Raw genomic sequence first — 25,770 nt, 5'->3', positions numbered from 1 at the left:
AAGAGGAATGTAAAGTTTTCAGGCATGGCAGGGAGGAGGAAGTGGCTATTTATCTCATTTACATTTATGAGTGGTTTGAAGGTTTTCCATTTTTTTCTCTTGCCATAAATACATTTTTAAAATGCCTATACTTTTCATAGCAGCTGGCAGCACCATCAACCTTGACTTGACATTGAAAATGCTAAACAGGGTCAGACAGACCAGGTTAGCGCTCGGATGGGAGACCACTAGCAAATCCCAGGTCAGTAGGCTAGACTGGGAAGTTGGGAAAAAAACCCTCTAGATGAAGGTAATGGCAAATTCCTATCTTGTTGTCAAGAAAACTCCATGGAATCATCAGGGATGAAGGTCAACTTGAGGGACCTTTTCACTTTGACTTTCTACCAAGGCACCAAGCTCTTTCTGCAGGAAGCATTCTTGGCATGCCCAGGGAGCATCAAAGCTGCCTTGCTCCCAAGGCATTTCTGAAGTGGCAGAGAAAACCTCCTGTTACCTGCTCCTGGCTATCCTTCCTCTAACGCAGGGGTCCCCAGACGCTTCAGCTCCTCAACCCCTTCATGAATTTCAGATTGCTCATTGACCTGCAAACATTTATTATAAGTAAATAATTTAATAAATACTACTTTGACTGATAGTGCTATGAAGAGCAACAACAACATTGACCCCTTGGATAGTCCCACTGACCCCCTTGGGGGTCGATATTGACCACTTTGGGGAACCCTGCTCTAATATCATGGGAGGGCTCTGCAGCATTGCTCACAAGGCAATACAGGGCTGAGAGAGAGAGAGAGACAGAGAGAGAATTCTCACCGTGTCACAGGATTCAATGCAAGGTATGCCTTTTCTCCAAAACATCTGAGAAATTTTCTCATCCTCAAACAATATTTCAGGAAGAATTAGCATTTCACCTGTACCCACCAAATAAGTGACAGGTTTCCTTGAGGTAATGATGGGCGTATTCAGAGAAGCTCTTGGCATGCAACTATGAGAAACTAAATAGACTGTTTGTTTCATAAGGCAAATTCATATAGATAGACACATATGTGCACACACACACACACACACACACACACACAAACACACACTTGATGCCTGGCAGGAGAGGGTATTTTCCACATCAAGATAAGGCCTTGTTATGTTTCCAGTAATTGGCTTTGTTACGTTAAATACCAGTGCTCAACACACGAGGGCACATTCACACAAAATATTTTCTATGCGAAACCAACATGGCCACATCGCCTTGTAGTATCTTTCTAATTTCAAGATGGGTTCAAGACACTTCAGGCCTAGCATCCTGCCAGAAACACAGCAGACTCTAGCATCTTCCCAAGAAAATCATCCCACTAGACCCCACTGCCATGTGGCTTCATTGCTCCTGCTGAGGGCTGAGAAATGACACCACGGGGCTGAAGACCAGTTTTGCAGCTGATGGTAATCTCTGGATTCATGATGACAGATTTTGAGCACACAGCAGGTTAAACGGCTGGAGATTATCTATCTGTCCACAGTACCCTAAAAGTCTAATACAAGTCTGTTGTATCATCATGTTAAAAAAAAAAAAAAAAATCGAATTCATACTGGGAGCTATTTTTGTGAGAAATTCAAGATAATACTGCTATTTTCTTGTCTCAAAAAACAAAACAACAACCAAAAAAACCCCCCAGTGTTTCAGACTCTCATTGCACTTATAAATGTAACGTTCACTCAGTATTTGGCAATGGGAAGGCATGATTAATACATTCTAGTCAACATCTGTTACCATTTTAAACCTCTTTTGTTATATATAATGGATAAGTGCTTTAGGCATACAGAAATGTAACCATAAAGATGTCATTCTTCTTCTCACCTTTTAAAAGATATCCATATCGCTATCACTGATATGGTGGAACTTTTCACAACATTTACTGCTGTTACAGTGAAGAGGTGGTGGCGGGGGGGGGGGACGGACTTTGGTCTGTACATTTACAAATTCCCTTTTTACAGCATACAATTATAGAATCATAGAGTGTAACGGTTGGAAGTAACTATGGAGGTCACCTACGCCAACCCCCTGCCCAGTACCAAAAGCCACTGCTGTAGCTTTTGGAGCAAATAGTCCTCCAGCCTCCATCAAAGATCCACCCTCTGTTCTTGTGTCAAAAGCAGGGAGCAACTCATTGCTTTCTGTTACTAAGAACCACATCACTAAATGTTAGATATGTCATCCCATCCCCCAACTGCTTTCCTCGTGATGCAGAAGAGTGGAAAAATCCCCTGGTGTCCTACTTTCCACCTCGATCCTGCTGCTGTTCTAAAAGGGTTAAGGCTGAAATAACCGAAGGCTTCTCCCTTGGAAACTGCCTGTGCTAATTGCCCACGGTATTGTTTCCAGTGGCTCTGAAAAGTGTTGTGCCTTTTAAAACAGGCAGATATAGATAAAGATACAATAATCCTTGCTTGGGCCTCACGCTTCTCTCTGCCTGCTTTTGCCTGCTTTTTCTCCTGTTTTGCCAGTTAACTGTTTTATTGTTGTCTGTTGTTTAATAAATAAACATCAAACTAGCTGAACTGAGTGGTGTATGTCTTTCTTCTGATCTGGATATAGGCTTTGACAGGGAGTATGCTAAACTGGAAATTACCCATAGTAATTTTTCTAACACTAAAGAGTTTGATTTTTGTACCTTATTTTCTGTGGCAGAAATAATCATTTGAAATGGGAATTCAGATATCTCCAGCTGGGTATAAATTTAATTAATGCCATCACATTTCAGGGAAATATCCAGTCATAATTATGAATAATTGAAAATGTAATCCTGCTTGCTCTGCATCTAACTGTAAGTAGAAATTATGGCCACCTTAGCTTTTTAAACACAAACATAAGGGAGAATATAGCCAAAATGAGACACAGAAATTTAAAAGATACAGAGAACTAATTCCAAGGACAGCCTACATAAAATTTTATTTTTTAAAAATCATATCCTTTTCAGAAGTGCATAGATGAAATGCCACGTCTTAAATGTTTTCCTAGGTAAATACAGCTGGAGAGACACACAAATTAATTTTGTGATTTGTGTGTGCCATGCAAATATTTTCATAACACGCTTCCCAACAAGATCACAAAATCCAATAAAATAAAAATGATTAAATATGATCAACAGTAGAACTCAAGCATCTGTTATGCAGCTAAAAAAAAGATAAATTCTTGGTTTAGAATGCATTCCCACAAATACAGTCCTACAGATGGCTGCTTAACAGTACGTCCCTTCACATCCAAAGTACCTGCTCATAGGATTACAAATCTGATAATGTTGCACAGAATTTAAACCACACTTCTAGTCGGTACATTAGTTTAAATTGTTGTGTAATACTACTTACCATATCAATAGCAGGATCAGGCCAAATTTCTTCACAGATCTGCAATATGGACTCAACCACAGATTAAATGATGATCTCCAGCAGAGCCTTTTGTTCAGAAGTACGTGATCTGAAATTAGAGGAGATTTGTTCATATTTTTTTGTTGCTTTTACAGGACAATACTAAAACTTTAGGACAGTGTTTATTTCTGAGAAGCCCTTTTCAAAAGAAAATGTAGGAAGCTTATGCTGAAGTTACCTTTGGAGTTTTTATTCCATTTCATGAAGTAAGCAGCATTCATACAAGCAGGCAGGCAGGCAGGCAGGCAGGCAGGCAGGCAGGCAGGCCTATTACACAAATCGTAGCTCCTTTTGGGGTAAGCAACATTATGCAGAGTGCCAAGAAGAAGTATGGAATAATAAGCCAAAGATATGAAAAGCCTGAGATATGAAAATCAAACCAAACCAGATTGAAAAATAGGTGGGGCATGGGAATGACAGATGTGGCAGGACCCAAAAGACAGTGGCTCAGGCTGAAATTCTTTTTGTTATCTCTGTGTCTTGCTAATACTGTGGAATTGAAACTGAAATACAAATACTGTATATTGTGTATTCCATTGTAATGATTTTAATGCATTAGCAATGGAATGTAAATCCAGTATAGCAGAAGGCACTGAGTGACACCGAAATGCAAGTCCTTTGTATGGACACCTGATCCTTAAACAGTGCTCCCTGCGCGATCTGGTTTGCTCTATCAGACGGCTTTAAAAAAAAGGTGTTTTCTATCTGACCTACATCAGAGTCTGAATCTGCATGTGCAATCAATTGATGGATTACAGCAGACTCTCCTACTTCAAGAACAAAACACCTTATAATTAATTTGGTTAACACTGGAGGGGAAGGATTGGACTTATATCTCTCAGCAATGTGTGAAAACTCTAGAGTAAAAACTCTATGAAGAGTTTTTAGCTATGGGAAAAACTGTAAGGTAGGATCCACAAACTACTCTTTATAGACCTTTAATTCAGTGATATTTTTTCTGAATGTTTGCATATCTTTGCTACTGAACATTATCAGAGTTTTATGTGATTCCTACTGCTATGTAAAGGGAGTCCACGTGAACAAATAATGTCTGTGTTTCTTGCTTCTTTCATCTATTTCATAAGCAAAGTTGTCTGATATTTAATGTGTCAGTGTGAAAAAGCAATTACTCCTTAGATTCAGTAAATGGTTGCATCATCTTTAGCTGCAGTAACGGCAACCAGACACTTCCTGTAACTGGTGAGCAGTTTCTTATATTGCCATGTAAGAATTTTGGCACACTATTCCATGGAGAACTGCTCCAACTCAGACTTTCTAGCATCAACAAGTTGGAGACAGTTTGGTGCAGTGGTGAAGGCACTGGCCTACAAATTGTCTCTTTCTTCAACTTTCCTGCTCTTAGCCATTGTCAGGTCTTCTTGTTATCTGCTTTGCCTGCTAGTTTTTCTATGTACTGGCCATGTAATACTTTGCCTTGCTATGTCTCTTTTTTATTCTTCATCTGGTCTTTCTTGTAGGCCAGTTTGGTCTCTTTGGTGTTCAGTAAACCTTCATGGTGTACCAGCTTCAGTGCATCTTCACTGTCCTTCAGATATTCTTCCAAAGCCCTTTTTTCTGTCTGCTGTACTTGCAACATTCCACACCCACCTATCCTCCTTGGTAAGTAGAGTCTATCAATGTTGCTGCGTGGATGAAGGACATGAGTCATTGTCATTATTTTTCTTGCCTTCCTATCCAGGGCTTCTAGTTCTGCTTGAATCCAGTCCACTATTCCAGCTGTGTATCTAATGACTGGAATTGCTCGGGTGTTAATCGCCTTGATTGTATTTCCACCACTGAGTTTGGACTTCTTCACTCTTCTGATGTATTCACTACTAACCTTCTTCTTGACTTCAGTGTGCTTAATATTGTCAGCCTGAAGGATGCCCAGGTATTTGTAGTGATCTTCTTCATCCAGACTCTTGATGTTATTTCCACTGGGCATCTTGATCCCTTCAGTTTCACTATTTTTCCTTTGTTGATGGTTAGGTTGGCACATCTGTCCAGTCCAAACTCCATTGCAATATCTTGGCTGTATATACCAACATTGTTGAGCAGTGATTCCATTTCAGATGGTGTTTTTTTCCATACAGCTTCAGATCATCCATGTAAAGGAGGAGGGATAACCTGGCAGATGTTTTTGATGTTTGATAGCCATGGCCTGACTTGATTATTGACAGAGGAATCAATGCAGTGACAAACAGTAGTAGTGATAGTGAGTTTCCTTGAAGGATTCCTCTCTTGATGTTAACCTCTCCCAGTCTATCATCATTGACCAGCAACTGTGTCTTTCATTGTGCCATTGATCTTTTCACAAAGCTTCTGATGTTTTTACTGACTCCAGTTATTTCTAGGCACTTGATAATCCAGTCACATGGCAGGGAGTTGAATGCCTTCTTGTAATCAATCTAAGCAACATTCAAGTTGGTCTTCCTTCTCTTACAGTTTTCCATAATCATCTTGTCAGTTAGGAGCTGATCTTTTGTCCTTCTGCTGTTTGGGCGGTTTCCTTTCTGCTCAGATGGAAAGAGCTTGTTCTCAGCTAGATGCTGTTGGACTGCATCAGCTACCACACCAGTTAGCAATTTGAAAGTTGTTGGCAAGCAGGTAATTGGCCTGTAGTTGCCTGGTGCTGCCCCTTTTGTTGGATCTTTTATTATCAGGTAGGTTTTGCCAGATGTTAACCAATCTTCAGTTTCACCTCCTTGCAGTAAGTTGTTAAACTGCTTGGCAATATATGGGTGCAGACCAGTCAGATGTTTCAACCAAAAACCATGCAGTTCATCTTCACCTGGTGCTGATCAATTCTTGATCTTCCTTGCCCTTTTTTCCACCATTTCTGCTGTTATTACAAGTTGATTTCCGCTTTTTAAAAATTCATACCCACCTCCTTTATCCAAGTGGCATTCTTGTTGTATTTCTTTGGGATGTCCCACAGCTGCACCCAGAACTGCAGTTTCTTCTTTGTCAGGTGTTGACTGGTTCATTGCAGCCTCTCCATTGATGGATTGGTAGAAATGTTTCTGATTGGACTGAAATTAGAGATTATGCATATCGTGTGCTATTTGAGCTTTGTATCTACTGATCCTCTTGGCTAGGGCGGTTATTTGCTGCTTTATTATATCCAGTGCTTCCTTGATCTTCCTTCTTTCTAGGTGATATTTCTTGATCATGTTTTCTTTGGTTTTCTTGTTCTTTTCTTTCATCTGTTCTAGCTTGCTTCCATCTGATCTTAGCATGCTGATCTTATTTTCCAACCAGACCTTCCATTCTGGTGGTGCACTGTTTGGCTTTTTTTCTTGTTTGTTGGTTTTGCATCCAAGGTATTCAGTCATAACTGCAGATGTGCTGTACATTAGTTGGTTTGTTTCTTTCAGTGAGCTGGTGCTTATATTTGATATTACGGTACTGGCATCTTTTAATACTTGTGCTAGTTGTTTCCTTGTAACAAACTTCAATTCAAGCAACCTTATTCTGTTTCTTTTTCTGCTGTTCTAGATGCTCAGTTATTCTTTGTTTCAATTCCTCTTGTTTTTTAGTTAGAGGGCTTTGTTCTTTCTGAGGAGAAGGCAGAGGAGATGGTGCCTGATTTGGGAATGAAAACGATTCAATAGCGATGATGACTTTCTCTACTGCCGACTCCCCTGGTTTGCCTCTACAGTCTGAGCTACTTCTGGCAAGGCTTTGATTCCTTTGCCTTGGGTAGTCCTTGCAGTTTCCAATTCTACTTCTGTGAATCTTTTATTTCATACTATAAATCCATGTTGATCTGCTAACCTTTGCTCTGTTATTTCTGATTTTGGATGTTGTTCTTTCCAGAACTGGTGCATTTTTTTCAGATATCTTCTCCTCATTGGACTTGATTTGTAATAGCAGATCATTATTTATTTGTTTTCAGTCTTCAAATATTTGTGACAGATAAACAACGTTTCTTCCAGTAGTCCTGCAGGTGCTGGCCGTGGTTGCTCAGCCAACAGTCCTGAGTCCTGTAGCCCACTTGTCACCAGATATCCAGGAATTAGAACACCTAGTACGGTCCTTGTTGACCCAGGTGATGACTGATCCAATATATATTTCTGTAAATTATATCTCACCATATTGTTTATGGGAGAGGCACTCTTCATCTGGCTCCTCTGATGAGACCTGTCCAATATGGTTGAACCTCTGGCATAGCTCTCATCCTTCTCCAAGCATGCAAACCCCACAGCCACATCAAGGTAATAACTCACTGGGGGATAAACTGTTTCAGGAACTGTCACAATATTTTATAGGGTTTGGTTCTGGATTCTGACTTGGCCATTCCAAACTGCTGAATTTCCTCTTCTTCCTCTATTCTCTTATAACTTGCTTGGATGTTTGGGATCACTGTCTTGCTGCACAACTCACTTGCCCTTCAGCTTCAGCCTGCTATTCTGCTATAGAATTTTCTGATATGAAGCAGAATTGGTACTTCCTTCAATGATGCGAAGGTGCCCAGATCCTAAAGCAGCAAATCATCTCCAAGGTATGACACCACACCTCTGCACTTGACAGTTGGTAGGAGATTTCTATTGTGGAATCCCCTGCTTGGTTTTTCCTGGATCTTATGACACTATGTAGCCCCAGTATATTGTCTGCCTATAAAATATTCTGCCCAGATTCTGGAGGATCATCCAGTTGCTTTTGGGCAAGCTTGAGATGAACATTGATGTTCTTCTTAGTGATCCATGGCTTTTGCCTCACCACTCTCTCTTGATTTCCATTTTTACCCAATGCTTTTTTGATGATATAGTCATGAACAGTGCTGAGGCAAAAGAGGACTGGAAATCTATGGGTGTCTCAACACTATGAGGATTGGTGGAGCTGCAGAACTTTAGAAATTGTTTTATAACTTTTCCCAGACTGATAGGCATCAATGTCTATTTAACAGAAGTCTTTAGAAATTTATTTTGAGTGGGGAATTACATGCTTAAAATATAGGTAGTGAGAACACTTTGATGATGGGAATCAAAGTTTGTTAGATTTATATACAGCAGGGTTGGCTTAAATCATCCATTTTTAATACAGTACCTAGTTACTCCTGTAACTGAATTGATTGAACTGGAGAGAGATGATTGATTTTACAGACTGGCACATCATATATTGGATGGTTTTCTAATGAATCAAATGAAACAAGGACAAAACGTGGCCATTATTTGTTCACTCAGCTTCCCTTTATATATCAGCAGGGTCCCAGTGAGGCTGTGATAATATTCAGTAGCAAAGAGATGCAGAAAATTCTAAACAGGGCAAACACTATTCCATTCTGCTATCTCAGCAAATGGAAGATGCTTCATCAGCTACTGAATGCTGATGGAGCAGAATATGGTATTCTTATTTATCGTGAAGCATTGATGGAGGCATCATAGCAACTATTTCAGCAACAAGCAGGTGTGTGGCCAAGTAACCAGCATTCCAGATGCTTGCCCCTATACCAAATGCTATTTACCCAAGACATCCCCCTCCCCCCCCCATGAATTCTCTGAACACAATCCCACATGTCAACTTTTCAGATGCACTGAATATTAACTGGGACCCAAGCTTGGTACTTTCATCTTTCTTGAAATGAACGAAGTAGGAATTCATCTCTGGCTACTTTCCAACCCACAGCTAAATTAAATCACTTTCTCATTGCTGACCAAGATTTTATGTCCTAACAGAACTTCTCCCTTCTGCCTGAGAGAGCTGCGCAAGTAGTATTTGAAAATGATCACACTGTATGCGTGAGATGCATTTAAGATTGGATTAGTGTCAAATGAAAGAAGACGACCACTATAAATACAGTTAACTTTAATTAAAATTTAAATCTAATGAAATGGCAATGAGGAAAAAAGAAACATCTTCTCCTGCTCCCCCTGCCTCTCTCCAGCTGAAGTCAAAATTCATCCTGAGCATTGCCTCTTGTCCCTCCCCATTCTTAAAGAAGAACACCACTTTAAATTGTTGAGAAAGGAGGAAAGGACCGTATGGGTTGAACAGCCCTTGGCTTTCCAGCACTAACATTTAAAAGAAATAGTTGTGGAGAAGCCATTGCATGAACTGCTCCTGCTTTTTTGCCTCTGGCACTTCCTTCTGATTGCGGACCTCCTACACAAAGATTCCTTTCTAGGAAATGGTGGCATTTGCTCTTTTCAGGTTCAGAGGAAGGTGCCAACACTGGAGTACCAGGACAGTTGTATATGGCATTTTTTTATGAGTCAGAGGGGATATGGAAATTGGCTATCGATCCAGAGGTCACATGTAAGAATGTCTCTTAAAACTAGTTCAAAATCATCATCATCATCAATCATCATCATCATCATCATCGTAGATGCAGGCTAAGATGAAAGGGCCCCAATGAATGATTTACAATTAATGTGATTTGTGAGAGACATCAGAAGAAAGAGAGATAACTGATTTGTGTCTAATGGATTTCAATTTTCTTTTTTTCAGAAGAGAGGTGCTGGAGAAACTAGATGAATCAATCCTATTAATGTGGGGGGGGGGGAAAGCAAGATTCAGCTAGTCCAATGGCTTTTCTTAACTTACAATTAGTCTGTTTCTAAAGAGCAATGAATTATCCACACACACCCATTTGGCTTTTTAGTGGAATTAGCCACAGGGCCAGAAGTCTTGCTGAAATCTGAGTCTCATGTGGTCCTTTGCAATGCCAGGTCTTTATAGGGGCCCTGCTTGCTATACAGTTGGAGGATTTTTCTTTCCCTAAAAGCCGATACTGTTGATTGAACAACTCAGAATTTATAGTACTTTTTAAATATGGATTCTTTAGATGTTCCCATTTACAAGCTGCGGATTACCAGATGTAAAACTCTAGATGAGACAGCTAAAGGTTTAGAGAGCTATCTGGATTATGTTGATTAAAATTTCCCCCTTCAATGACCTCAGAGCCCTAACATTCTTTAGGATAATAATCCAGAGGGATAGTCTTTCAGTGCTGGTATACTTTAGGCAATTTTCTTCATTCTGTGTTGGCTCTTTATTCCAACTTTATGATTATTCGGTGTCTTCCATGGTGCTAAACATGGCTACTTTGCTCATTTAATCCTATTTCCATATCTACAAATTTCCATTAATCTTCATCAGTATTATGCTACCCTAATGGTCTTTTCTAATGTCTTTACTTCATTTCTTAAAATCTAAAAACAGGATTTCATCAACTGTCTAATGACAAATGGTCTTTGAACCTTGCCTCACTTATGGAAATGACTTTGGGAAAGCTGAAAATTGTGTTGAAGGGTTTTCATCCTCCCTTCTTTAAACACTGTGATAAGTCAGATTTTTTTTAAAGAAGGCAGTATATATATATATAAATATTTTCATATAGTATGTATGTATGTATGTATGTATGTATGTGTGTGTGTATGTATGTATGTATGTATGTATGTATGTATGTATGTATGAGTCTGTTTGTCTGTCTGTCTGTCTATCCATCTCTCTGGGTATATTTTTATAATAAATTCACCTAGCCTATAAAATGGCTGGATTCACACATCATACAGTTTGTGGAAGAAGACATGGTGACTTGGTACATGCATAAAGTTAAACCATAAATTATGGTTAATAAATAATAATTAAGACAAACTACATCTTTTCTTTATTTGCTTTTAGTCCTTCACATTTTTCTCACAACTTTGTGAGGTTGGACTAAGAAACAGTGAATAGCCTAAAGTTGCTCACTGAGTTTCTATGGATAAGGATAGATTTGAGCCTGAATCATATAAAGAGGCTTTCTGTTTAGTAAATGAAAGCCCATCCTTGACATGGCACTGCAGTGGTCTAGAATGGAGGCCTACAAAAAAGGGGGAAAATGACTATTTTTCCACAGGCATGCTAGGGTCCTCTAGAGTAAAAATTCTACCTCAATGGGACTCCTCTATCCAAGAAATTTAAGACTTCTGGCTTAGATCAAATCGGAACCCACTGAATCTTTTAAACGGAAAGGCTACAGGCAGAATTATCAGATTTCCAAGATGCTCTAGGCATCTCCTTTGGCTAAAAAAGGGAGCCAATTAAAAAAGCTTTCATTAGAACAGGGGGTAACAACTGTTTTGTGGTCAAGAGCCACACTTAACGTTTTGGAGGAGACAAGGTCCATAAAGTGGGTTGAGATATTCACAAAGGTGAGTTGGGCTGGATTTTGCAGTGTGTGTGTCTGTGTCTTAATCTAACTGTGATACACTTCCTTTCAGATTTACTCTACAGGTTTCATGTATGTCCTTTGTCAAAATGGTAGGAAAGGATGCCCTGCATTTTCAACAACCAAGGGGACCCAGGGCTGCATGTGACCCTGACACAATAAGCTATTCACCCCAAATTAGACAATAGGTAAATACATTTAAGATGCGACAAGAGGTTTGCTATGCTCTAAGCCTCACTGATTTCAAGGGAAGGTGAGCTCAACAAATTATGACTGGATTCAGCCCACAGTTTCTATGGCATGGTGAGGAGAAGAGAGTAAGGAGATTTAAGACTATATATAGCATCCTTGTGCCTTCTACTATTTCTTACTCTCCCCACCCTCCTCAGGCTTAGGATGTCCCACAATAAGTTATTCCCTATTCTGGCTCAGGTTGATGGGAGTTGTAATCCAACAAATCTAAAGGCCACTAGATAAAGAAACGTTGGTCTAGATTTTTCTTTTTCTTTTCTGAGCATTTGGTGAAATCAATAATTTTTTTTAAATGGTTGGCTATCTAAAATAGAACCCAAGAAGAACAAGAGCAAAAACAAGATCAATTGTTCTGGAGTCCCAGAGGAGAATTCTTTGTAAAGTAAATCTTCATAATATCTCATGATGATTAATTATGAATCTGGGTATAAGGTTTAAATTTTAATCGCCAGACTTTAATTACCAATTTCTCTCCTCTTCTTTGTCTCTTTTTCTTTCTTGTTGTTTAATTGTATATTGACTGATTAACTTTCAATGAGATGATCTATAAGAACTTGACCAATATCCAAATATGCTTCCAAATGCGATCACTCTCTACAACAAACCTGTCAGTGATTTCCCCATTCCCCCCAATAGTATTGCTTTATTCCTAAGTAACCCTTGCAATCTAGATCAGTTTTATAAACATTCTTAATTGTCACAATGTATGAGCAAAATAACAGGGAGATAAAACCTATGGAATGTGAGAGGCCAGCTTGGCATTACTGATTCTATCAACTGCATTTCAGAACTAGCATAGCGAGCTAGAGATATTGTGGCTGAATTTAGAACAGATGGATGGGATCTACTTGTCTAGTCCCAAATCAAGACCATGGGATGTTCCAGTAATGGTGCAAAGTTTCCCATTGTTAAAAACTCTTTTTACAGTAGACCTCATAGCAGAGTGAGGAACACAGATATATAACCTTGTACCAGTTCTGTTTCCATATAAGAACCGCCCAGAGTCCCTCCTTGTGGGGGAGTTGGGCGGTGATATAAATTTGATTTATAAATAAATAAATAAATATGGACAACACTGTTTTAATATTTAAGAATATCAGCTACAACATTTGGGGTTCATTAATTCATTGATCTTTCAGTGTCACATACTATAAGCAGTCAACTGTCAATTAATACCCTTCTGCAAGCTTTATAGGACATGTACACTAGTTTCTATGCAAAAGAGAAATTGACACGAAGTTAAAATCAGAAATGGTGATATTAGAAGAATTCATGGGCTCTTTCTCCTACCGATGAAATTCTGCTGTTGATCTGAACCTTCCTATTGTCATAGAACTTCAAAGTAAGATTGTAATGTGAAATTTATTGAGTACAATTTATTAAGAAGTGAAAATTTTGTTACCCGTGACTTGAATCAGAATTATGTTATCATACTACGCGTTATTTAACTTACCAACAGCAGGATACTTGTGTTATTGCTAACCCTGCTTTATGACTTGTCCCTGTTAATAAAGTCATTATCATTGCCCACCCTTTCTTCATTTCATTTCCTGTTGGCATGCCAATCATGTTAATATACCTGCAACTTAAGATAAGCTGATGCAGCTGATGAAGTGGACTCTTGCTGAAAGCTCTTCATGTCATAATAAAACCCTCTGCCTTTATGAAATGGACTATGGGTTACAAAATATCTATAACTGGAGTTGCTCTGGAAGGTGGCATCTTTTAGAATAAAAGGTTGAGATAGCGTGTCCCCCAATAACCTACAGTCTAAGCTTTGGGAAGGTCTCTGGGCTCAACCACCACCTCCTTGCTGAGTGCGAAGATGGCCTGCTTGGTGTTTGTTGAGGATACATGCTTACCACAGAGCCTCCATCACACTGCTGCTGAGTCAGCTAAAGCCAGATCAAGCTGATTGACTGAAAAGTGGCATTTTCCCCTGGAAAATGCAGTGCAATTTTCTACGCGAACAATCTGATTCAAAAGAAGGAGGAACCTGAATAAAGTTGGGGACTTGCTCAGCTTCAATTGGCCATTTGTGTTTTGGGAGAACAGAGCTTTGCCTGGCAAACTTTTTTTTGTTTTTTGGTCAGGGAAATATCAACTTGGTGGAAATCCTTCCACATGCTTGGTATTCTCATTTGTACCCGGGGAGGGAGTACACAAATGAAGAGAGGAAAACAGAAATGAAGAGAATAAGAAAAAAGGAGTGGGGAAAAAAAGCATTCAGCAGGTCTCCACTTTCAAGCATAGTGGTTGCTGTGAACATTTCCTCAGTGGCCCTTTTTAGATGAGTTTCGCTGCCTGTTAAGTCTGATATCAGTGATGTGGGTTGGATCCTCAGGGTTTTGGCTGCTTGCTGTGACGCTTCAGCTGCTTTTCCAGCTCTGAGCAACACTTGCAGCTCTTTGGGGGAAAGAGAGGATGGACCTATGGAAGGGCTGCCTGGTTGTTGCCTGGGATGGCTTTTCTGCTGTGCACTGAGAAGGGGTTTGTGTGTTGACAACAGAAGCAAAACTACTTGCCTGATTGGGATTGGGGATATGGTTGGGGGTAGGCTGTAGTGGGGAGCATTCTCTAAGAAACTACTGCATAAGCTTGGGCTTCTGTTGGAGCATGTGCAAACGTGAGATTTCCTATACAGGAGTTAAGTGTACAGGTAGTTCTCAGGTTACGATGGCAATTGAGACTGGGATTGCTGTTGCTAAGTGATGCGGTCACTTAGTAAATGAAGCAAGATGTCACATGACCGCATCACTTAGTGATGGCAATCCTGGCAGTCCTGGTTGCCATCATAACCCCAGGACCATGTGGGTTGCTAAGTGGGAAGAGTGGGAGTCCCAGGCAAGGAGCATGGGTGTGTGGGTGCCACAGGGGGTGCTGTGGGCAGGCACTAGGAAGAGTGGGTGGGGCGGCAGGGGCCATGGGTGGGTGAGTGCTACAGAGTGCGTGTGTGTGTGTGTTTTGGAATACAAGATCCCTGGGAACTCATACTCTGTAGTGGGGCTCCTTGGGAGAAAAGGCAGCAGAAGCAACTTATGGGAGCAACTTGAGACCTTCCCTGCTAGCTTCCCTATTGACTTTGATTGTGGGAAACCAGCAGGGAAGGTCACAAATGGTGATCACATGACTGCGGGATGCTGCAACTGTTGTAATTGTGAGCTGGTTGCCAAGTGCCTTAATCGCGATCACCTGCCTGCGGGATCATTGAGATGGCCAGCACTTTGAGGACCAGTCATAAGTACCACTCATTCAGCACTATCATAACTTTGAATGGTAACTGGACAAATGGTTGTAACTCAAGGACTAGCAGTAATGGCATGTGGATATGACCTTGGGAGACAGGAGGAAGAGCCACAGATTAGGCAACAGTCAGATAAGAGGCAGCTGAGCCTGCAGAAGGAATGGGGGCATGGCAAACATCTTAGAAGAGACCTCCCTAGTTTCTTGGACTGTAAAGGTGAAGGGGGGGGGGAGATGTACTTTCAGACTTGCAAGATTCTGTTAATGTAACCTTACAATAAAGATAGAGCTAGTACCCCGGGTGTGCTTCTTGTCTGGAGTATCTTGCTAGACAGACATCAAAACACCCTGTCCTTTATTAGATGGGGTCTTTTGCCCTAGCTCCAGATGTCTCCCTGTCAATGCCTTTCTTTCTGCCTTCCTGAGAGTGCTGCCATTATGCAAGCTAGGAACTATTGTCTTTCTCTCTCCAATTCCCATCTCCCATGGGTACTAGCTAGTACCCGGGGTACTAGCTCTATCTTTATTGTAAGGTTACATTAACAGAATCTTGCAAGTCTGAAAGTACATCTCCTCCCCCCCCCCTTCACCTTTACAGTCCAAGAAACTAGGGAGGTCTCTTCTAAGATGTTTGCCATGCCCCCATTCCTTCTGCAGGCTCAGCTGCCTCTTATCTGACTGTTGCCTAATCTGTGGCTCTTCCTCCTGTCTCCCAAGGTCATATCCACATGCCATTACTGCTAGTCCTTGAGTTACAACCATTTGTCCAGTTACCATTCATAGTTATGATAGTGCTGAATGAGTGGTACTTATGACTGGTCCTCGAAGTGCTGGCCATCTTCAACCCCTTTTTTCTCCCTTGCCATTTGTTCTCCTAAATAAATAAGGACATTTCCTACCCTGCCCTGCAATCCTGTGTCAGCCCTTCAAGGTAGACCAGACTAGGAAACCAATGTCATGTATGTCAATGCTACTTTATAGTAAATCTATAGTATCAGAATCTTGCAAGTCTGAATGTGCTTCCCCCATCCTTTCCTTTATCTTTGTGAGAACTAGGGAGAGGCCTGTCTGAGACGTTTATTCCCACTTCATTCTTGCTCCAGACTCAGGCCTCTTTTATCTGTCCATTGCCTTTAGCGGCTCTTCCTGCTGTCCCTTAAGGCCGTTCCCTCTACCCTCTACATCCTGTGAATGAAGAGGAACAGGAGTAGAAGGAACAGAAGTCCAAACTTACAGCCTCCACTGCCAGCTGCCATCCCCCTTGTGTGAGGGCAGCAACTCTACCAGTGCCATTCTGTTGCAGAGTTGTGGTAAGAGGAATGCTGTGGGGGCAGAGGATTTCACAATGACATGCCTCCCTTCCATCTCAGGGACAGAAGGAAGTCATCAATTTGACTATGAGGGAGAGCCTTACATTGCTCAGGATGGAGAACACAAGTACTGTATAGCACTGCATGAAAGCAGACAGTCTAGTATCTGTCTGATACATCTGAGATTCTTGAAAGTTTCAACAAATCATTACAGAGGCAAAAGCACATACACACTGCTTTACAATCCACATCCATCACAGTTTTTTGGAAGCAACCAAGGGATATTGATAATATATAGGTAACAACAAAAATGCTGGAGTTTTCTTCCTGTAAGGTATCAGTCTGAGGCTTCAGATTCACCAGCTGACAGCTTGACCAGGCTGAACCTCAGCCTGCTGGACAAGAATTGGCTGAAGAGAGCACACCGGATGAGATGCAGGTTTGGGCCGAATCAGCTGATCCAGAGCCCCCAGCCCTGCCACACGCTGCAAACTGAGATGAGCAAAGGAAGTCAAACCATCTCTTTGCAATCTCTTTGATTCAGCAAATTAGGCAAGCTGGTTCAAAAGGCTGTATCACGGAAACTGCTGCTTGACCAGCTCCTTGTGACGATCAACCTCCTAGTCACTATCTGTATGAACTCTTTGGATTACCTGGCTGAATTTTGCACTGGAACCTGACCATTCTTGGATTCTTTCTAAATTGGGGCTTTGTCTCTCTGGATTATCTGAAAAAACAAGCTGTTGTGTTTTCAATCCCTAAGCAGAATATTTGCAGTTTGCAACATGTTTATGTTGCTACAGTTAAGGATTTATGACTTCAATAAATACTTTGAGTTTGTTGCTGGCTGTGTGTGCATAATTGGCAGCACAGAACAGCATCGGAAAGTGGATGATCTCTTATAATAACCCTCTCGTTCTCAAGGAATGAGATAGAAGGACAGATACAGCTTTGTTAATAGACATAGATTTGTTTTAATCCCTCTCTCTCTCTCTCTCTCTCTCTCTCTCTCTCTCTCGTGAATTTTTATGCTTAGCTGATTTATTTATTCTCTGGGAAGTAGGCCAGGCCACATGGTCACATTTAACATTTTCAGAACATTTCAGGACCACTTGTGGATATTCTTACCTTGGGAAGGTCTTGTCAATCACAAAATGGCAATTGTAGTTGGTAACACTTTTTTTTTTTTAAACTCCCCAATGTCAAACTGGTTGATCTCTGCCGTAACCCCTAGCCTCGTAGGCTGTTCATGATTAACTTCTAGCTTTCCTTATGGGTAGGAAGACACATTTACAAAACCAGAAAAACAAAACAAAATCTGAGATGCAGTCCCCCACTGTTTTCATTTTCTATGGGAAAATAAACTTGGAATTTAAAGATATATTTGTCAACCAAGATAGTTTGGAGGCTTGGCTTTGCAGCATACCTGGTTCTTAGTTTTTAAATAAATTACAATAATTTTTAAGAATACAAGGGGACTAATGGCAAGGACCTTGGCAAGTTCCAAAATGGGGGTCTCTTGGGCTTGAACTGGAGGTCCAGGAGGGGGCAATCAAAATACAGCTTCCATACTGGCATTTGGCTTATAATTCACTGGTAATTGGCCTGGCAGAGACAGGATTTATGGAAAGATAATACATTTTGACTCTTGTAGATGGCATCTTTGTATAATAAATCACGCTTTTGGGTTCTGTGTTGGCTGATTTTTGTTTGTTTGTTTTTCTTTCCCAGGGTTATTAAGGATTTCTTAAATTTATAACTCCCTTTCCAGTCCTCAAATCATCTTCTTTGGGGAAGTTCAAAATTTGCAAGGTGCTGGGCAAGGTGCTGTGACAGAAGCCCCACCCCTTTTGTAGGTGCATCTGTGATACACACACATTCAACAGAAGTCAGCTTGGAATCACAATGCCATGCCATGCCTGCCATCTTGCTGATTTTGATTCCCCACTGCAGATGCCCCTATCCAGACTGGTCTTCATGGTCTTCTGAGATAGTTGATGGATATTTCAGAGATTTTTCTAGTTAAATTCATGATTGAACTTGCTAATGCTTGGCTAGAATGTATACATATGGTGTAGTGTCTTACCACCAGTACAAGTCCCAAGCAGAAATGCGAGAAAATGCATCTGCTACATGGACAGAATGATAGAAGTACTTCCCCCCACCCCCAAGTGTTTATAGATGACAGTTAAGGTTTGTGTTATAGAAGTTGGACATTGTTAGAAGCCATGCCATTAACTATCAACCACCAGCCAGGGTGTGAATAGCATATTCTGAGTGACAATGCCCAGCTTGGGATCCCACCAGGTTGCACCAAGGCAATTCAGTCACCAAAATTTGTCACAGTTATACAAGGGTGGGTACCTTTTTGCAGTTGGTGGCCACACCTTATTTATTTAGGAATGACCTTGCAGGGCCTTCCAAAGCTGACATAACATTCAAACCAAGCAAACCTTTAGGAGTGCAATAGGCAGAAACGGAGCACAGGAGGCTCAGCTGATTTGTAAAGGGATCTCAGAGAAGATCCAGCAACTAACCGCCTTGTGTAAGGACCAAGATAACAAGAGCGTGTCACTGTCAGTAAAACCAAAGTGCCAAGGAAATAACTTAGGCAATCCTTCTTCTGTCCTGGAAGGTGGAGTGAAAAATGCTTCAGTTGCTGTATCTGAAACCCATTGAGCTTTATTGATCTTCAGCATCTCCAAGGATGCTCTACTCAAGAGTCTGAATTGGGAGAGTTAAGCAAGAAGCATGATAGATGAAGTGCACAGTCTGTGCACATAGTTTTTCTGCATACAATTAATTGAAAATTTAGTGGTCTGCTTACTCATTTCATGTCCTGTAAAAATTACCTAAACCATTCCCTGGATTATGATCAATTTTGCAGTACAACAGCAAGATTATTATTATTTTTTTTTAAAGTCTGTTCATTTGAGTCTCCTAACCTGCTTTCTTCCCACTCAATCTTATGTCAGTGTAAGTTTTTTTCTCCATTAGTTTTCCTGCCTTGAAATCAATGATCCACTGACCAGGAGCATGCAGGGAGGGGGCCTCAGAATATAAGTATTGGAATATATTTTAACAGATTAGTCTTACTGCCTTGAAAGGAAAATATTGATCCACACGACCTTTTAAAATCCTTACATCTTGCAGGGGTCACCTTTGGAGTGACTGCAGCGTGGGGATAAAGAGAAGGCAGGAAATAAGGAATATTTTTATGGGTCCTTCAAACTGGAATATCATTAGCCCTCCCTCAGGACAATGAAAATATCAAGAACAGCCTCTGCGTATTTCATAGCCCTTACAGTCACATCTAAAACAAAACAGATAGGTTTGGGATACTGAAAAAAAGCAGATTTTATGATTAACAGCCAAAAAGAGTGAAAAGAAGTGGAGATGTTCATCCTTTCAATACAGTAGTGGCGAATGAGAAGTTTAGAGCTGCCTTCTGCAAACTCACCCTCAAAGATCTGTTGGAGACCAACTCCGATAATCGCCACTAGGCAAAAAGAAAAAAAACCCTACCCCAAAAAAAGTTTGGAAAGAAGAAATAGGATTAGATATAGAAATAACTGACGGGAGATGGAAGTGAAACGGAAGAACTGTTGTTTTTCAGTGGTATTTTTCTTCTGGAAGCAAGCCTTTCTCTGCTATATACATGAGAATCAATGTATATCCTGTTTCAATTACAGGAATGGATAACATGAGATAAGCATGAATTCTTCCTGCTTGAAACTCAAAGGTGCACAGGCAAAAGAGATGACAGACTCTGGGAAAAGTAATCATTTATTCAGATTAAATCTTTTTTTTTCCTTTCCTATCTACCTACATGAAGGGTTTATATTATTATTATTATTATTATCACTACTACTATTATTATTATTATTAATAATAATTCTTATGTATATAGCAGAGAAAGGCTTGCTTCCAGAAGAAAATAGTAATAATAATAATAATAATAATAATAATAATAATAATATTCCCTGCCACATGACTGAATAGTCAAGTGCCTAGAAATAACAGGAGTCAGTAGAAACATCAGAAGCTTTGTGAAAAGATCAATGGCACAATGGAAGACACAGTTGCTGGTCAATGATGATAGACTGGGAGAGGTTAACATCAAGAGAGGAATCCTTCAAGGAAACTCACTATCACTACTACTGTTTGTCACTGCATTGATTCCTCTGTCAACATTACTGAACAGGTCAGGACATGGCTATCAAACATCAAAAACATCTGCCAGGTTATCCCTCCTCCTTTACATGGATGATCTGAAGCTGTATGGAAAAAAACACCATGTGAAATGGAATCACTGCTCAACAATGTTGGTATATACAGCCAAGATATTGCAATGGAGTTTGGACTGGATAAATGTGCCACCCTTACCATCAACAAAGGAAAAATAGTGAAAACTGAAGGAATCAAGATGCCCAATGGAAATAACATCAAGAGTCTGGATGAAGAAGATCACTACAAATACCTGGGCATCCTTCAGGCTGACAATATTAAGCACACTGAAGTCAAGAAGAAGGTTAGTAGTGAATACATCAGAAGAGTGAAGAAGTCCAAACTCAGTGGTGGAAATACAATCAAGGCGATTAACACCCGAGCAATTCCAGTCATTAGATACACAGCTGGAATAGTGGACTGGATTCAAGCAGAACTAGAAGCCCTGGATAGGAAGGCCAGAAAAATAATGACAATGACTCATGTCCTTCATCCACGCAGCAACATTGATAGACTCTACTTACCAAGGAGGATAGGTGGGTGTGGAATGTTGCAAGTACAGCAGACAGAAAAAAGGGCTTTGGAAGAATATCTGAAGGACAGTGAAGATGCACTGAAGCTGGTACACCATGAAGGTTTACTGAACACCAAAGAGACCAAACTGGCCTACAAGAAAGACCAGATGAAGAATAAAAAAGAGACATAGCAAGGCAAAGTATTACATGGCCAGTACATAGAAAAACTAGCAGGCAAAGCAGATAACAAGAAGACCTGACAATGGCTAAGAGCAGGAAAGTTGAAGAAAGAGACAGAGGGGCTAATTCTGGCTGCAGAAAACCAAGCCTTAAGAACAAATGCAAACAAAGCTAGAATTGAGAAGACAGCAACAGACAGCAAATGCTGCCTCTGCAAAGAAGCTGAAGAAACAGTTGACCACCTAGTTAGCTCTGCAAGAAGATCCCACAGACTGACTACAAACAATGGCATGACAAAGTAGCAATAATGGTGCATTGGAATATCTGCAAGAAATACCATTTGCCTGCAAGCAAGACCTGGGACCACAAAACAGGCAAAGTCATAGAAAATGAAGAAGCTAAAGTGCTCTGGGACTTTAGAATTCAAACAGACAAGCACCTGCCACACAACACCTGAGACTTAACAATTGTTGATAAGAAAGGCAAAAAAGTCTGGATAGTGGACATTGCAATACCTGGAGACAGCAGAACAGAAGAGAAAGAACTGGAGAAAATCACAAAATACAAAGACCTGCAAACAGAAGTAGAACGACTGTGGCAAAAGGAAGCAAAGATCGTACCAACAGTAATAGGTGCCTTAGGTGCAATCTCAAAACATCTGGAGCACCACTTGACAGTCATCAGCATTGACAAAATCACCATCAGTCAATTGCAAAAGGCAGCTTTACTTGGAACAGCTTACATCCTGCAACATTACCTTTAACACCATCAAACAACAACATCTGCCTATCCCAGGTCTTTGGGAAGGACTCGTCGGTGGATAAAAATGTCAAATCCAGTTTAAACATCTGGCTGGCTGTGCAACCAACAATAATAATAATCTGAGCCATGTATAGGTTTGCACTTAAAATTAAGCTGTAGCATCATTGTGACTGTTCTGGAGTTGCTTCCACTGCCACAAAGCTAAATGCATGGCTTGAAGCATCATTTGGTAGAACAGGACGATGTCTTTTTAATGTTCTAAAAAATAAAATGAGCATTTGAAGCCCTGAGGTCATTGTAGTAGGAAAAAAACATGAGGACCAACCTAACATAATACAGGAAGGAAGGAAGGAAGGAAGGAAGGAAGGAAGGAAGGAAGGAAGGAAGGAAGGAAGGAAGGAAGGAAGGAAGGAAGGAAGGAAGGAAGGAAGGAAGGAAGGAGCTTTAATTTTAACCCTAACAGGATCCAGCATGCATATTTGTATGCTGCTCAGAGTCTTGACAATGGAGCAACATATACACTGGAGAAATACATAAATAAACTCTCTGGGTGTCAGCCTCACTAAGTAAACCAGACTAAGAAGTCATCTCTTCAGGAAGGTTAAAACTGCTTTTATTGAGGATGGCTATAATAACAAAATGTTGCAAGTCTGATTGTGTAGTACCTTCTCCTTCTCCTTCTGATTCAGTGAATTAGGGAGATGTCTGTCTGAACCATTTCCAAACGTTATTTGGACGTTCTGGACTTAAAAAATGCTTTAGCCCCTTTTGGCTAGGCAACCGCTTCTGCATACCTCTGTCAAGACTACCTTCCTTACTCTTTACACCAGTGTTTCTCAACCTCAGCAATTTTAAGTTGTGAGGACTTCAACATGGCTGGCTGGGGAATTCTGGGAGTTGAAGTCCACACAGCTTCAAGTTGTTGAGATGGAGAAATGCTGCTCTACACTGATGATTTTTCTACGCACTTCCCCCAGGCTGTGAGGCCTATACATCTGTCCTGAGGTTCTGCCTTACCAGAGTGATAGCTTTCCTTCACTATCATATTTTTTGCTGCTCAGCCTGGGAAAGAAAAGTTTCTGATCAGCATAAATGAAATTGGGAGACTTCTAACAAACACCAGACACTGAAACTTCTGCTTACCTCTATAGTGTGAATGATATTTTGGCAAGCAGAAGCAGGGTCAAAGCTTAGCTCAAAAGCTAGCATTTGGGCAGAAAAGCAATAGAGAATTCTGGGGCTCTAGGCTAGGCTGGGAAGTAAATGAAAAAAGCATGCCAGGAAAAGAAAATGGCTGCCAAGACATTGGTCCCAGGAATGGAGCTTGACTTGAGGACATCTTTATGTTATATTAAGGAGGGCTCCAGTTTTGTCCACTTTGGGCAGCCTTTTGATGATTCATTCCTAAATGGTCTTCTTCAGCACAAATGGCTCCAGTTTTAGTTCTTCCCCATTGTGCTTAATCAGGATACCAATACCAATACCAATACTTTTAATGGCCAAGTATAAAAACATACACAAGGAATTTATCTTCGGTGATAACAGCAAAATCAACAGTGCATTTGGATAAGAGCCAAAAAAGATCACATGGTATGATAATACTACCCTCTCTGCCTTCTCATTATGCACCTCTTTGTCTCTGTAACTTTTAAGCTCTTTTAAAACTGCAGTGACCAGTGCTGAATATATTTTAAACAAGAGCTTATCGTATTTTATAGTCTCCTTAACATTTTCTTAAATGTCTAGCCTGCAATTGCAGCTCTTGTTAATGTATTTATTTCCGTTTCCCAGATATTGCCTGCATGGAGTGAATTAAGAGGTGAGATTTGCCTCGCGTTATAATCATTCTGTTTTGGTTTTATCATTTCTACAGGCAATCTGTATTGTGTTCATATTTCTTTATTTTGTAGCTAGTTCCAATTCCCAACTAAAATGCAATTTGCAGCTCTGACAGACTTCAAACTAAGGACAAAAGAGATGGCTAGAAATAACTTTGTGATCTTTAAGTACGTCTTTTGTTTCTTGACTGTAGAGAAAAATAGCTTTTATCCCAAAGCAGTCTCAACTGGCTGTTTTATATCAGACCTTAAATCCCTCCTAAGTCCAAATCTATGAGCCATTTTGTGGCAATCTGTTATCGCACTGAGGGCTCTTTGAAAGTCCAAACTAATTTACTGATGCAACCACAACACTTAGCCTATTATTGAGTTTTTAATTAATAAATCATTATAATTCCACAGTTGCAGTGAATGAGAATAAACTGCAGTGTATGATGAAAAAGAAAGTACTTAAATCTTCATTAAAGGAAATTCCGAAACCTAATTAAAAAGCATTTGGGGATTTTTTGCGGAGTCAGAGTTCACTGGTGATTTAATATATCTTACATATTTGAGAAAGAAACTCAGCAGCACATTCACAGAAGAAAGCAGACTCACTCATGTTTTTTTCCCCATACAAATGTTCTACTGGTGGAATCTAGGAGCTGTTTATGTACCTTGACACTTCATATTGTATCGAAAAGGAAGGCATGCAACATTTTTATCGGTAATGAACTGAGAAGGTTCATTAACTTTGAAGTATTGTTCTTGTGAGTTATATTCTCAGCAAATAAAATTTATATTTATAGTACAATACCTTTATCCTTTACTGTATTTCAAATCAGGCACTCATTGTGCAGAAGATGAAAGACAACAAGTAATGGAGCTACAATTAACTTTATAGAAGAGTAATTAAGCTGATTTCATTGCACTATCTTCGCTCAACATATTTCCTTTCTGTAAATGACATTTCCATATAGTGGCAGAAGGAAGAAAAAGAAAAAAAAGCATGCTCTAGTTAAAAAGTAGGCATAGCATAATATTGGATGCTTTCCATTAGTGGATGAAGAACCAGTGGTTCTAGACATTGTTGAAATACATTCTTGGTGTCCCTCCCCATTGTTCAGCTGGCTGAGAACTGGAGTTTAGCAACAGGTACTCCATTCTATGGTGACGGGTACAAGTTACTTCACAGGCCTCAACAATACAATCTAGAGTCTTTCCATATCTCAATGGTGAAAGGGCAAGGGCTCTACCATTTCCCTGTTTACTCCAGTATTTTCTAGGCCCACGAGTAGCTAGTCACAGTCTTTTGAAAAGATCTATCTGATGAACCATAACATTTTCCCCTATGACTTGAGAGAAACCTTCTCAGATTCTACATTGCTATATAAGATACTGGCACAGCTCCAAGATCTTGATTACACAAGGACCTAGTTCTAGAAACTTCCAGAAATTTCAGATGAATGCTGAAATGTAAACATGTGATCTAAGTTTTCTTCCTAGTGCGTGGCCATTATATGCCATGGAGGTTCAAACAGCTAATGGGGATGGTCTCTCAAAATAACATATAAGGATTAGGTTAGCACTACACCAAGAATTCCCAGATTTCCCACCATAGTCATCAATTTACTTGGAAGCAGGGGAAATTTCTAGAAACCTCACCAACTACATTCATTATTCTGTTTCTGTAAACCAACTTAATAACATAGGTTATAGCCTAGTTATGTCTATGTAATTATGATTCTTATGAAATCTTTCTCCATTAATTTCTCCTGATGCACTTCTAATGAAATACCTTTCATGGAAAATAACATCTTACCCCTTGTATGCTACCCTCTCCTCTGACTGATTGTAAAGGAAATTCCTAGATTACAAAATAGGACTGTAAGAGG

General features: G+C 40.2%; 1 protein-coding gene across 1 annotated transcript in view; it reads right to left on the bottom strand.

The window, feature by feature from the left end:
- B3GALT1 (beta-1,3-galactosyltransferase 1) overlaps positions 1 to 25,770 on the bottom strand; it is a 359,787-nt gene that overhangs the window by 86,466 nt on the left and 247,551 nt on the right. Inside the window, exon 4 of the mRNA XM_088145191.1 lies at positions 3,355 to 3,463. The gene's annotated coding sequence lies outside the window, so the exon portion shown is untranslated. The remainder of the gene's footprint in view (positions 1 to 3,354; positions 3,464 to 25,770) is intronic.

Source organism: Python bivittatus, unplaced genomic scaffold, assembly GCF_059951505.1.
Source record: "Python bivittatus isolate LINGU-HERP-01145 unplaced genomic scaffold, Pbiv_v1 ctg000480_np1212, whole genome shotgun sequence".
In the NCBI taxonomy this organism is placed as follows: Eukaryota; Metazoa; Chordata; class Lepidosauria; order Squamata; family Pythonidae; genus Python; species Python bivittatus.
The sequence above is the reverse complement of the archived record's forward strand: the minus strand, read 5'-3'. Positions and strand labels throughout refer to the sequence as shown.